Genomic DNA, 13,578 nt, shown 5'->3' on the forward strand with positions numbered 1-13,578 from the left:
TACACCCCCACATGCTCCCTAGCAACACAAAACTCCCCCATTCCCCACTGATATGCCCCCCAGCAACACAGCTCCTTGAAAAGCTCTGAGGCTGCAGCAGTGTAATTTCCAAGGGCTTTGTGTGCATCCTTCAGCTGGAAAAGTGCTGAGTGCACTAGGACCCAGCAGCATCCACAAGACCCGAGGTCAGTGCTGAGACCCGGGTCCTTGCTGCAAATCGGTATTTGGACACCCTGCTGAGCAACAGCCCCCCGCACACTCACAGAGCCCACCCAACACAAAAACAAAATGGCTGCTACAAAAGAAACCGCCCCCCCCCCCCCCCCCATAAGCAGCACAGAGCCGTCAGATGGTAGGCTCTTGCCTCCTCACTAACCCTTGCTGATGGGGCGCCCAAATTAGACTTTTATGGAACATGTTCCAGGCCGATTTTGAATTGGTGAACGCGGCGGTAAAGGTGGATGTGCTGGCAAAGTGGGGTGTGCAGCATGTTAAGTGGATTGAAGTATGTGCAAATACATTAAAATGGCCATTGCGCCCGTTTTGAGCATGTTCCCGATCGCAGTCATTATCGGGCCTTGGCAAAGTGAGAACCGACGCAGAGGCGGCCGCAGACTGCGCTACTCACCTCATACCTGACTTTACCAGGTTTTCGTGCCCAAAAGCGGGCACAACACGATGGTAAAATCGCCCCCGCAGTCTCTTTTACACACACATTCACCACAAATTACAAAAAAACAGTTGAATGCTCTTGGGTGGAGTTGGAGTGTTATGGTAAGGTTATATAAGGCATTGGTGAGGCCGAATTTGGAGTATTGTGTACAGTTTTGGTCACCTAGTTACAGGAAGGATGTAAATAAGGTTGAAAGAGTGCAGAGAAGGTTCACAAGGATGTTGCCGGGACTTGAGAAGCTGAGTTACAGAGAGAGATTGAATAGGTTGGGACTTTATTCCCTGGAGCGTAGAAGATTGAGGGGAGATTTGATAGAGGTGTATAAGATTTTGATGGGTATAGATAGAGTGAATGCAAGCAGGCTTTTTCCGCTGAGGCTAGGGGAGAAAAAAACCAGAGGGCATGGGTTAAGGGTGAAAGGAGAAAAGTTTAAAGGGAATATTAGGGGGGGCTTCTTCACGCAGAGAGTGGTGGGAGTGTGGAATGAGCTGCCGGATAAAGTGGTAAATGCTTGTAACATTTAAGAAAAACTTGGACGGGTTCATGGATGAGAGAGGCTTGTAACATTTAAGAAAAACTTGGACGGGTTCATGGATGAGAGGGGTGTGGAGGGATATGGTCCAAGTGCAGGTCAGTGGGACTAGGCAAAAAATGGTTCGGCACAGACAAGAAGGGCCAAAAGGCCTGTTTCTGAGCTGTAATTTTCTATGGTTCTATGGGTCTTAAACGTCCAAAAGATGAATCGTCACAGTTGCTTATTTTGAGTTGAGGTCTCACCATTGCAGGCCTGTGATTCCCCTTTTTGATCAGAGGATCCATCTGAAGATGGATTTACTGCTTTTTGTAGCAGGTTTCTCTGGTGTCACCTCCATCGAGGTGTCGTCAAACCCTGAAAATCTGGTTTGTTTCCTTAAATAGATCAATGGGTAAAGGCCAGCCCTGCATTTTCAGCCTTCTGATGCATTTTAGGCAGGGTCCTGTTCCTTTGTTCATCTGGAATTCTTATTCCTTCTTTCTCTCCGATACTCCCAAAAAAAATGTCCTTTATCAGAAACCTGCACCGGAATTTTACCGGCACGCCCGACACGATTCCGGGGGTGGGCAAGGCTCGGAGAAAGACATTCTTCGTTGGCCTCAGGCGGGATCGTACGAACCTTGGGCGGATGTGTCGGTACAATTCTGCCCCTGGTTTCTGTCAGGTGACCATGTGATCTGTTTTTTCATTGTCCTCACCAATGGTCTCTGACACCTTTACCTTGTGTTTACATTTCACCCATTCGCATATACTTGTGATATAATGGGATTCTTCCCACGCTCTTTGGAGTTTCAGTTCTGGAGCCAAGAAGCCTGCAAGTCCATTGTTAATGAGTTTATGTAATTATTCCACATACTAACAACCCTTTGAGAACAAAATTTCTCATCATCTCTGTCTCAAATGGTGAACCTCTTATTCCAAAAATGTGTCCCCTGGTTCTAGCCTCTCCTACAAGTGGAAACATCCTCCCAGTAATATATCCTATCTGATCCCCTCGGGATCATATATATCTCATTAAAATTACTTCTCATTCTTCTAAACTCCAACCTGTTCAACCTTCCTTCAGAGGATAAACACTTCATCCCAGTGTTAAGTGAACTTTCTCTGAACTGCTCCACATGCAATTAAATCATTTTGCAAGTCGGGAGATCAACATCCGACCTCGTCCGTGACTGGTATTCTCCAGTGCCGCAGCAGCAAATGCAGTTTTGGCTGGAATGCCAAATTCTCCATTCTCACTTGCAGGGGATGGATACAGATGAGATTGGAGAATCCTACCCCAAATCTGAAAATGGTATTCTAGACATGGTGTCACTAATGCCATGTACTAGCTTTATGTTCCATTTGCCTTCTTAATCACTTGCTGCACCTGCGTACTATCTTAGTTCATGTAAGGAGCACCCAAAACCTTCTGTATCAATTAATTCTGCAATGTGTCTCTATTTAAATATTATACTGCTTTTCTATTCTTGCTGCCAAAGTGGACAAGTTCTTATTTTCCCATTTTTTACTCCATCTGCCAATGTTTTTGCACAATCACTCAACCTGTCCATATCCAATTGCAGACTCTACTTTCTCTTAACAACTTATTTTCCTAACTATATTGGTAGCATCAAAAATGTAATCATCATACATTCGGTCCCTTCACATCAATCATCGATACGGATTGTAAACTCAGTAGTGGCGAAGCTTCTCAATGATCAACCAGGACAACATTAATAGTCATTTGAGCAAATGAAAGTAAATGAAGGAAAATCCGCGTAGGTTTATTCTGGACAAATTGTGTTTAAATAACTTGCTGATAACAGAGGCAACAGAGTGCTGATGAGGGCAATGCTGTTGATGTGATTTACATGAACTTCCAAAAGGCATTGATAAATTGCAAGGAGCAAAGTAAACTCGAACTCATGAAATAAAAGGCATAGTAACAACATGATATTCGGACATTCGTGACCAAGGTCATATTGTGGAAAAAAAGTAAAAAATCAAACTTAAAGGTCTATATATGAATGTATGAAGTGCAACAAAATAGATCATTTAATGACATAAATAGAGATTTATGATTTTGATCCAGTCGTTGTTAGTGACACGTAGTTGCAGGGTGACCAACCAAGGTTGGGGAGTAAATATTTCCAGATTCTTGACTTTTAAAAAATATCAGCAACATAGAAAGGAAAAGTCTGGCATAATAATGAAGGATGAAATTAAGACATTTGTGAGAAAAGATCTTAACCCAGAAAATTAAGGTGTTGAATCTGTATGGATGGAACTGAGAAATATCAAAGCACAGGAAACATTGGGGAATAGTTTACAGACCCCTTAACAATAGTTATCATTTAGGAAGATAGTTAAAATCTGAAAATTAAAGTAGCATGTGATGATAATGATGTTGTAATCATTAGGAAATGTAATTTTCATATCTTCGAAAGATGTGCAGGTTATGTTGATGGGCCATACTAAATTGCCCATTAGTGTCCCAGGATGTGTAAATTAGGGGAATTAGCAGGATAAATATGTGGGGTTACAGGGTTAAAGTCTGGGCAGGATGCTCTGTTGGAGAGTCAGCAGAGACTTGATGGGATGAATGGCCTACTTCTGCACTGTAGGGATTCTATGACTTTGGAAACTAAATTGGCAAAATAATATAGGTTCCAGCAACACATTCAAGATACGTTTTCTAGAGCAATGATGAACCAATTAGGGAGTGGATTCCTTTGAACCTCGTATTGTGTCAAACAGGATTAATCAGTAATCTTGTAGTAGGGAAGGGTGATCATAAGGAACCATATTGTGTCTGAGAATGATGTTGTTACGCTCTAAGATTTAAACCACCAATTATGTAGATAGGAAGCGAGAGTTAGAAAACAAAGATGAAAATCTGGCTCAACAATTTGATTTTTCATCACCTCACCAGAGATAGAATTATATATTCATCCTACAGACCCTGAATTGTCCTTTAATTTTCAATCTTGCTGTTTAAAAAGGACAGTTACTTGCTCAGTTGATACAGGCCAAGATGTCCTGCAGAGAAATGGATTTATAATCAGTACATGTTGCGTGAGAAGAGAAATACAAGTAATTTAATGGCCTGCGTCATTCATTCATAGCTAGCCTCATAACCTGTCCCAATGAAGACTAATTTCTACCGCAATGATTGCTAATTAAGCTGCATAAATCTACTCTCAAATATACTTTTGAAAAAGCTTCTAGGCTATTCAAAAGATTATGTTATATGAAATAATTAGAAAAAGATTTATTAGTGATCATTCAGGAGGCTTTTACAAACTGAATTATCAAGTGGAGACATTGAAATTGTGAATTTAAACTTTTCTTACTTCATGTTGATCGAACATTATTTTTGTTTTGAGCTCTTTAATTTAATCTTTTATAAATTTCCTATGTAAAAACGTCCATACAAAGAGGATATTCCCAAACTACCCGTGTTTATATTTGTCTTGCTCGCATTACAGTATTTTGACCCATTGGTACTAATAATATCACAAACATAATCCAAATCTGTAAAAAAAAAGAAATATGCAACTCACAGTTTTACACATGACCTATAACACAGGAAAAATAAACAGCCTAAAGCAGTTGAAGGAAATGCAATCAGAAAAACAGGTTCGAGGCTGCTGAAGGTATGGCCAGCGATAATGAGGTCAAGGGAAATAAGATGGATTAGATGCTAGAGATAGAAATGCAGAGTTTAAAAAATGAAGGCTTGTAGAACTGGAGAACGCTATCAAGATAGGAAAGGGAAAGGTGATGAAACATTTAAACACAATTTTAGACATTGGAGGGCTGGAGCAAATATAAGTGAGTATATAAAGACAGGGATCTGAGTGAGCAAGACTTGGGCCACGAGGACACAATTAGATTTCATGATATGTTAAGTGAGTCAGTTAATTGAGAATGTCCTGCTTCTAAGAGCAGGTAATCAGTCTGCCAGATGCTGTCCAGTTTCAGCAGTGCCATTGGGAGTGATCATCATTATTGGGATTGCAGTTTTCCAGGACCAGGAGCCATTGCAAAGGCAAAACTAAGTGGCATTAGGATTTCCAAGACCAATAATGAAGGTCATTCATAAGAGCCAAGGGCAGTTCTCCGGGGTGGGGATGGCCCTTGCTGCTGAGGAGGGGGAACCCCTCTGTGAATTACAATCTGCCTCTCCCCATGTTCACTGGGTACTCTCCCCATGTGGATTTTAATTTGCCACTTAGGGCCATGATTGGCATGAGTATGAATATGGGCAGCAACATTTTTTTTTATTATTCATTCGTGGGATATGGACGTCACTGGCTGGCCAGCATTTATTGCCCATCCCTGGCAGCCCTTGAGAAGGTGGTGGTGAGCTGCCTTCTTGAATCGCTGCAGTCCATGTTCTGTGGGTAACCCACAATGCCGTTAGGGAGGGAATTCCAGGATTTTGACCCAGTGACTGCAAAGGAATGGCGATATATTTCCAAGTCAGGATGGTGAGTGGCTTGGAGGGGAACTTGCAGGTGGTGGTGTTCCCATTTATCTGCTGCCCTTGTCCTTCTAGATGGAAGTGGTGGTCGGATTGGAAAGTGCTGTCCAAGGATCTTTGGTGAATTGCTGCAGTGCATCTTGTAGATAGTACACACTGCTGCTACTGAGCGTCGGTGGTGGAGGGATTGAATGTTTGTAGATGTAGTGCCAATCAAGCGGGCTGCTTTGTCCTGGATGGTGTCAAGCTTCTTGAGTGTTGTTGGAGCTGCACCCATCTAGGCATGTGGGGAGTATTCCATCCTGACTTGTACCTTGTAGATGATGGATAGGCTTTGGGGAGTCAGGAGGTGAGTTACTCCCTGCAGTATTCCTCACCTCTGACCTGCAGTTGTAGCCACTGTGTTTATGTGGTGAGTCCAGTTGAGTTTCTGGTCAATGGTAACCCAAGGATGTTGACAGTGGGGGATTCAGTGATGGTTACACCATTGAATGTCAAAGGGCGGTGTCTCATATTGTGATGGTCATTGCCTGGCATTTGTACAGCATGAATGTTACTTGCCACTTGTCAGCCCAAGCCTGGATATTGTCCAGATCTTGTTGCATTTGAACATGGACTGCTTCAGTATCTGAGGAGTCACAAATGGTGCTGAGCATTGTGCAATCATCGGCGAACATCCCCACTTCTGACCTTATGTTGGAGGGAAGGTCATTGATGAAGCAGCTGAAGATGGTTGTGCCGAGGACACTATCCTGAGGGACTCCTGCAGAGATGTCCTGGAGCTGAGATGACTGACCCTCCACAACCACAACCACCTTCCTATGTACCAGGTATGACTCCAACCAGTGGAGAGTTTGCCCCCTGATACTCATTGATTCCAGTTTTGCTAGGGCTCCTTGATGTCACACTTGGTCGAATGTGGCCTTGATGTCAAGGGCTGTCACTCTCACCTCACCTCTGGAATTCAGCTCTTTTGTCCATGTTTGAACCAAGGCTGCAATGAGGTCAGGAGCTGAGTGACCCTGGCGAAACCCAAACTGGGCGTCACTGAGCAGGTTATTGCTGAGCAGGTGCTGCTTGATAGCACTGTCGATGACCCCTTCCATCACTTTACTGATGATTGAGAATAGACTGATTGGGCGGTAATTGGCCGGGTTGGATTTGTCCTGCTTTTTCTGTACAGGACATACCTGGGCAATTTTCCACATTGTTGGGTAGATGCCAGTGTTGTAACTGTACTGGAAGAGCTTGGCTAGGGGAGCAGCAAGTTCTGGAGCAGAAGTCTTCAGTACTATTGCCGGAATGTTATCAGGGCCTATTGCCTTTGCAGTTTCCAGTGCCTCCAACAGTTTCTTGATATCACGTGGAATGAATCAAATTGGCTAGAGACGCATCTGAAATGCTGGGGACCACTGGAGGAAGCTAAGATCGATCATCCACTCGGCTTGTTGTGAATACTTCAGCCTTATCTTTTACATTGATGAGCTGGGCTCCTTCATCATTGAGGATGGAGATGTTTGTGAAGCCTTCTCCTCCAGTGAGTTGTTTAATTGTCCACCACCATTCACAACTGGATGTGGAAGGACTGCAGAACTTAGATCTGATCCGTTGGTTGTGGGATCGCTTAGCTCTGTCTATCATTTGCTGTTTTTGCCATTTGGCATGCAAGTAGCCCTGTTTTGTAGCTTCACCAGGTTGAAATGAGGTTGACCTCATTTTTAGGTATGCCTGGTGCTGCTCCTGGCTTGCCCTCCTGCACTCTCCATTGAACCAGGGTTGATCCCCTGGTTTGATGGTAATGGTTGAGTGGGGGATATACCGGGCCATGAGGTTGCAGATTATGCTGGAGTACAATTCCGCTGCTGCTGATGGTCCACAGCACCCCATGGGTGCCCAGGCTTGAGTTGCTAGATCGGTTCGAAGTCTGTCCCACTTAGCACGGCGATAGTGCCATACAACACGATGGAGGTTATTCTCAATGTGAAGGTGGGATTTTGTCTCCACAAGGACTGTGCAGTGGCCACTCTTACCGATACTATCATGGACAGATGCATCTGCAGCCGGCAGATTGGTAAGGATGAGGTCAAATATGTTATTTCCTCTTGTTGGTTCCTTCACCACCTGCTGCAGACCCAGTCTAGCAGTTACATCCTTTAGGACCCGACCAGCTCGATCAGTAGTGCCGCTGCCGAGCCACTCTTGGTGGTGGACATTGAAATCCCCCATCCAGAGTACATTTTGCGCCCTTGCCACCCTCAGTGCTTCCTCCAAATGTTGTTCAACATGGAGGAGTACTGATTCATCAGCTGAAGGAGGACGGTATGTGGTAACCAGTAAGAGGTTTCCTTGCCCATGTTTAACCTGAAGCCATGAGACTTCATGAGGTCCAGAGTCGATGTTAAGGACTCCCAGGGCAGCTCCCTCCCGACTGTATACCACTGTCCGCCACCTCTGCTGGGTCTGTCCTGCCGGTGGGACAGGACATATCCAGGGATGGTAATGGTGGTGTCTGGGGTGCTTTCTGTAAGGTATGATTCTGTGAGAATGACTGTGTCAGGCTGTTGCTTGACTAGTCAACGAGACAGCTCTCCCCCTTTTGGCACTAGCCCCCAGATATTAGTAAGGAGGACTTTGCAGGGTCGACAGGGCTCTTTGTTTTGCTGTTGTCTTTTCTGGTGCCTAGGTCGATGCCAGGTGGTCCGTCTGGTTTCATTTCTTTGTTGAGACTTTGTAGCGATTGTTACAACTGAGTGGCTTGCTTGGTCATTTCAGAGGGCAGTTAAGAGTCGACCACATTGCTGTGGCTCTGGAGTCACATGTAGGCCAGACCAGGTAAGGACGGCAGATTTCCTTCCCTAAAGGACTTTAGTGAACGAGGTGGGATTTTCCAACAATCGACAATAGTTTCATGGTCATCAGTAGACTCTTAATTCCAGATATTTTTTATTGAATTGAAAATTTCAAATGCGTTAAAGTTTATGGAAAGTGTTAGATGTGATATTGATCAGGGGAGCATTGGAATCGTTAGGTCTCAATGTGATAGTCCCATGGTTTAAGGCAGAAGCAGGTAGTTTTAGAGAGGTGATGAAGAGGATATAGGGTCAGAAATTAAACATGGGATTGAATAGGATGCTACAGGTATGAACAATTTGAAGGAGATGAAACATGGAATTTATAATATGGCCTGAAGACGTTGGTTTCAGTTTTTCCAATATTTAGCTGAAGGAATCGTGGATGTTGGATAAACAATTCAACGTCAGTGCAACTGTCAAGAGAGATAGTGCAGAGATAGAGATGGGCGTTGTTAATATACATTTGGAAGCAGCCCTTGTATCAGCTGATACCCATTGTAATCAAAGTTAATTTCAGAATATTATGCTCATAGCATTTCTCTTCTGCATCATTTAATGTGGTTATATCTATTGATGAAGATTGTTGTTATTTATAGTTTCAATTTGCTGATCGATTGGACATCCTAATGATGACAATATCACTGATCTGTGCTGTGTTACATGGAATCACTTTGCCTCTAATGATCATTGTGTTTGGAATGATGACTGACAGCTTTGTCTCAAGTGGAATCTTGCCTAACGTCTCTATTGCAGGTACTGAAACACTCTGATGCATCATTCAGTAAAATATGATTAAAATATTACTCTGTTGGGCCATTTAATCACACTTATTAACAGAATCCAGATTGGTTGGTGAGAATTCCCAAAATGCAAAGCATGTCATTAATATTTAAATGGACTTGGCACCCTTTGAAGTTAATCGCGTTGGCAAAATATGGCTGGGAAGATGCCTTTTGGCATGAGACCTGTTTGTGTCCGGTGTGAAAGCCTCCAGAACTATCTTCCTGGCTTGCTGCTGCGCTGGTCGACTGGGAAAGATCATGCCCTCAGTTGTCCTCTAATTAGGAAGGAGGCCATTTGGCCCATCGAGCCCGCACTGACAACAATCCCACCCTATCCCCGTAACCCCACATGTTTACCCCGAAACTAGGGTCAATTTGTCATGACCAATCAACCTAACCAGCACATCTTTAAACTGTGGGAGGAAACCGGAGCACTTGGAGGAAACCCACCCAGACACAGGGAGAATGTGCAAACTCCACACACATAGTGACCCAAGCTGGGAATTGAACCCAGGGTCCCTGGCGCTGTGAGGCAGCAGTGCCACTGTGCCGTTCCTGGTGATATAAATATCATATTTATATATTATAAGAGTATTGAATTAAATAATAGCCATGACCTGCTCCAACATGATGTCCTATATTTTTCATACATATCACATTTCTTATTGATCTCTTCTACAATTTGAATATATTCATCGTCCACTAACCCTGCATCATTTAGTCAAATTTTTAACCTATGACAAGTTGAATGGGGAAATTGTTGATGTGGTTTTAAATCAATCTGTCTTTTTTCCTTTAAACTTCTACCTCCTGATATCATCAACATTTCTTTCACATTGTGATTTGAAATGTTAGGTCTTAAAAGGAAATAATAATGTCCTGATTTATGTAAACTGTAAATGGACAGACTTTCCAAAAACAATTACCTCATCACAGAATCCCGACAGTGCAGAAGGAGACCTTTTGGCCCATCGAGCCTACACCAACAACAACCCCACCCAGGCCCTATTCCCGTAACGCCACGTATTTATCCTGCTAGTCCTCTTGACATTAAGGGGCAATTTTAGCATGGCCAATCAACCTAACCTGCACATCTTTGGACTGTGGGAGGAAACCAGACAACCCGGAGGAAACCCGCGTAGACACGGGGAGAAAGTGCAAACTCCGCATAGACAGTGACCTGAGGCCAGAATTAAACCTAGGTTCCTGGTGCTGTGAGGCAGCAGTGCTAACCACTGTGATTTGATTTGATTTATTATTGTCACATGTATTAGTATACGGTGAAAAGTATTGTGCCACCGTGCTGCCCTAAATGTTCGATATCTAATTACATTTAAGCTGTTTTCATAAATGGCTTACCCAACACTGGATATTACATCTGTACTGATAGTGTGGTAAATGCAGCTATTTGACACAGAATTATCACTTTTTAATGACTTTAACACGCTATCATCCCTAAACCTGAAGTAAGTAGAATTTTCAGTCCTTAACGTTGCTATCTTTACTATTTAGAAAATCCAGGTAACACTTTAACCAATCCACTCCACATATGATGGACGTGCACACACTGCCCTCCAGAATCCAATTGAATGAGTCCACAAGGAGGATGCTCATTATCAGATGAAAGCTTTTTGTGACGGGACCAATTCCTTCTGATGGATTAGTGTTGTTATCTTCCCCTTCCAAATCTTCCTTTATAATGTGGCATTTCAAAAACTCTGTTTTTCTGTTTCAGAGATGGCTCACATGCATTTAATAGATTAGCTTTCTTGTAAATCTTGTCCATAAATTTTAAGAGTTTATCTAAACCTTCCTCAGTGTCTAATTGAGGCTCTAGCACAGAAAATAAATTGCACCTGATCCTGGTTCTGTTGGGAAACTAAAGTGCCAAGACCATACCTTGCTTTTTCTTTGGCAAGATGTAACCTATGTCCACTTATCCACTTAATTCTTCCATTTGTTGTAAGATTCAGCTGCATAGAACAATGGTGGAAAGTCATACCCTGATACTTTACACTTGGTTTCAGCCATTTTACTTCAAAAGAACTCCAATTTCAACCTTCTGTCTGAAAATAAGTCTCTTGTTTCCAATCTTTAACTTTTGGCCAACTGTTGTCTGCGACCAATGTTAACCAAACCCAAACCAGGTGGTGAAGTCAAAACAAAGATGTGGGGGTGATGTTGCACTTGCATTCACCGTGAATGTTAACAATGACATGGGCGCAATAAGGTAAAATCCAGCTCCCTAATTTACAGCCCAAAATTTCCATAAGATCATATTTAATCTTTGTTCCTTGCTGGCAGGGTCTTGTTTCCCAATTTTAAAGCCCATCGTGGGTGACATGGTGGGTGGGAACCTCATTTCCATATATTTAAATAAATTTCAATATAATTAAAGGGCTCCCCAGCCATATGATCCCTCATCACTGATATTCATACCTCGCTGATGTGATGTCATGTCACTGAGGTTTGCAACAGTTATTTAAAAACAGGATTCAGTTGAGGGGAATCCATCAGGGCTGGCATGTGTAGTCCCCAGGGGAGAGAGAGGGACATGTGGGGCACGCCCCACCCCACCACAATGCTGGTGGAAACCATGCCCCCAGATTTGTTTTGTAACAAATACTAGAAAATCTGGTCTGAAAACTCAGCTGTGTATCTGGAAAGATGCATGTCAGTTTTCGGTCAGAGCCTGACACTCTGATAAACTTTGTTAAAATTTTGCGCATTGAAGTCGGTAAATATACCTCTTGAGGCTGGTATGAGTCAAAATACAGTCAGGCTTTATTCTCACAAGCTTATGGGAGAACTTGACCCCTTGAAAGCGGAAGCCAAAGTTCTCTCTGAACACAAGAAGCGTGGACCTTTATACATCAGTGTTCCCAATACAAGTCATGAAGCAAAGTCCAGTTAACAGTTCTTGATCGTAAAGTATAGTTCCTTTAACGGTTGAAGTCAAGGTGCCACCTCTGGTCCCCTGCTCTTCCCGCAGCTTTTCCTTTGAAGTGACTGTGTACGATTGCAGCTGTCCCAGTGGGAGTCCTCCTTCAAACGGCCATTCTCGCACTCTACCATTTGGTAGCTGCTTCCTTTGTTTAAATCATACACAAGCCTACGGAAAAAGTAAGACTTACAACCCTACATCTACATTTAACTGTCTGTTTTATCAGAATGATATAAACAAGCGAGAGAATCATGAACAAATGGCTTATACTACTAAAAGTAAAAGATGAAACCAAGAACAAATGGCTTGTGCTACCAAAAGTAAAAGATGAAAGACATGAACAAATGGCTTATACTACTACCAGGAGCAATATAAACAAAGGGGAGACTAGCCATAAGGAAGGGTTATGTTTATGATACATTCCAGGTACAAAGTTCAACCTTTTAGGTACAAAATACATTGAGTACAAAAAAAAACATTAACCCTTTCCCTTCTTCAGCATGGTGTTTCTCTTTGCAGAAGAGGGAGTGACAAGATTAAATATGAACTTATGGAAATTTTTGGCTGTAAATTGGGGAGCTGGATTTTACTTTATTGTGCAATTTTAAGAAACTAAAATGTTAAACGGCAGTGTTCATCCCATTACATAGTGCTCACATGCTCCCTAGGCTCCTGCACATTCCAAGCATGCCCCCATTGCTAGGGATGAAGGGGAATTAAGCTTCCTCTTTAATCTGTTTGTGATTGATGACTTTTCATGGGATGTTGAAGGTATATTGCATGTCTTCTTATCTCCCCTGCATGAAAACATGAGCTGAACTGTGCCTGCGTCAACCAATCTCTAACTATTTGCCCTGGAGTCTTGATCCTTTATGAGGTGGTCATGGGCACATCTTTAGGTATTCTCATATGGCTCACTAGAATCCGTACAATCCTCAAATTCATTACCTTCCATGCCCTCCTCATCTAAGGAGATGTCTCCAGATAAAACTTATCCCTTTGCAGAACTAGGTTGCGCATGGTGCAGCAAATATCGATGATGTGGGATACTGTTTGCAGTGAGTATTGAAGAGCCCTGCCTGAGCTGTCCAAATATCTGTATTGCATCTTTAAGAGGCCTTTAGTGTGCTCTATTTAGGATTGTGTGGCTGAATGTGCATCATGCACTTTGGGGCCAAATAACAGGCGTCATTAGCCATTACTTTAGGGGGTACCCCTTAGCACCAAGGTGCCAACCCTCTGAGGGCTCTGTAAGATCGGTGACATCTGTGTGACTCAAGATGTAAGGGTTGCGAGAGCTTCCTGGGTACCTAGCATAAACATG

This window comes from Mustelus asterias, chromosome 2 (assembly GCF_964213995.1).
Source record: "Mustelus asterias chromosome 2, sMusAst1.hap1.1, whole genome shotgun sequence".
Classification (NCBI taxonomy): domain Eukaryota; kingdom Metazoa; phylum Chordata; class Chondrichthyes; order Carcharhiniformes; family Triakidae; genus Mustelus; species Mustelus asterias.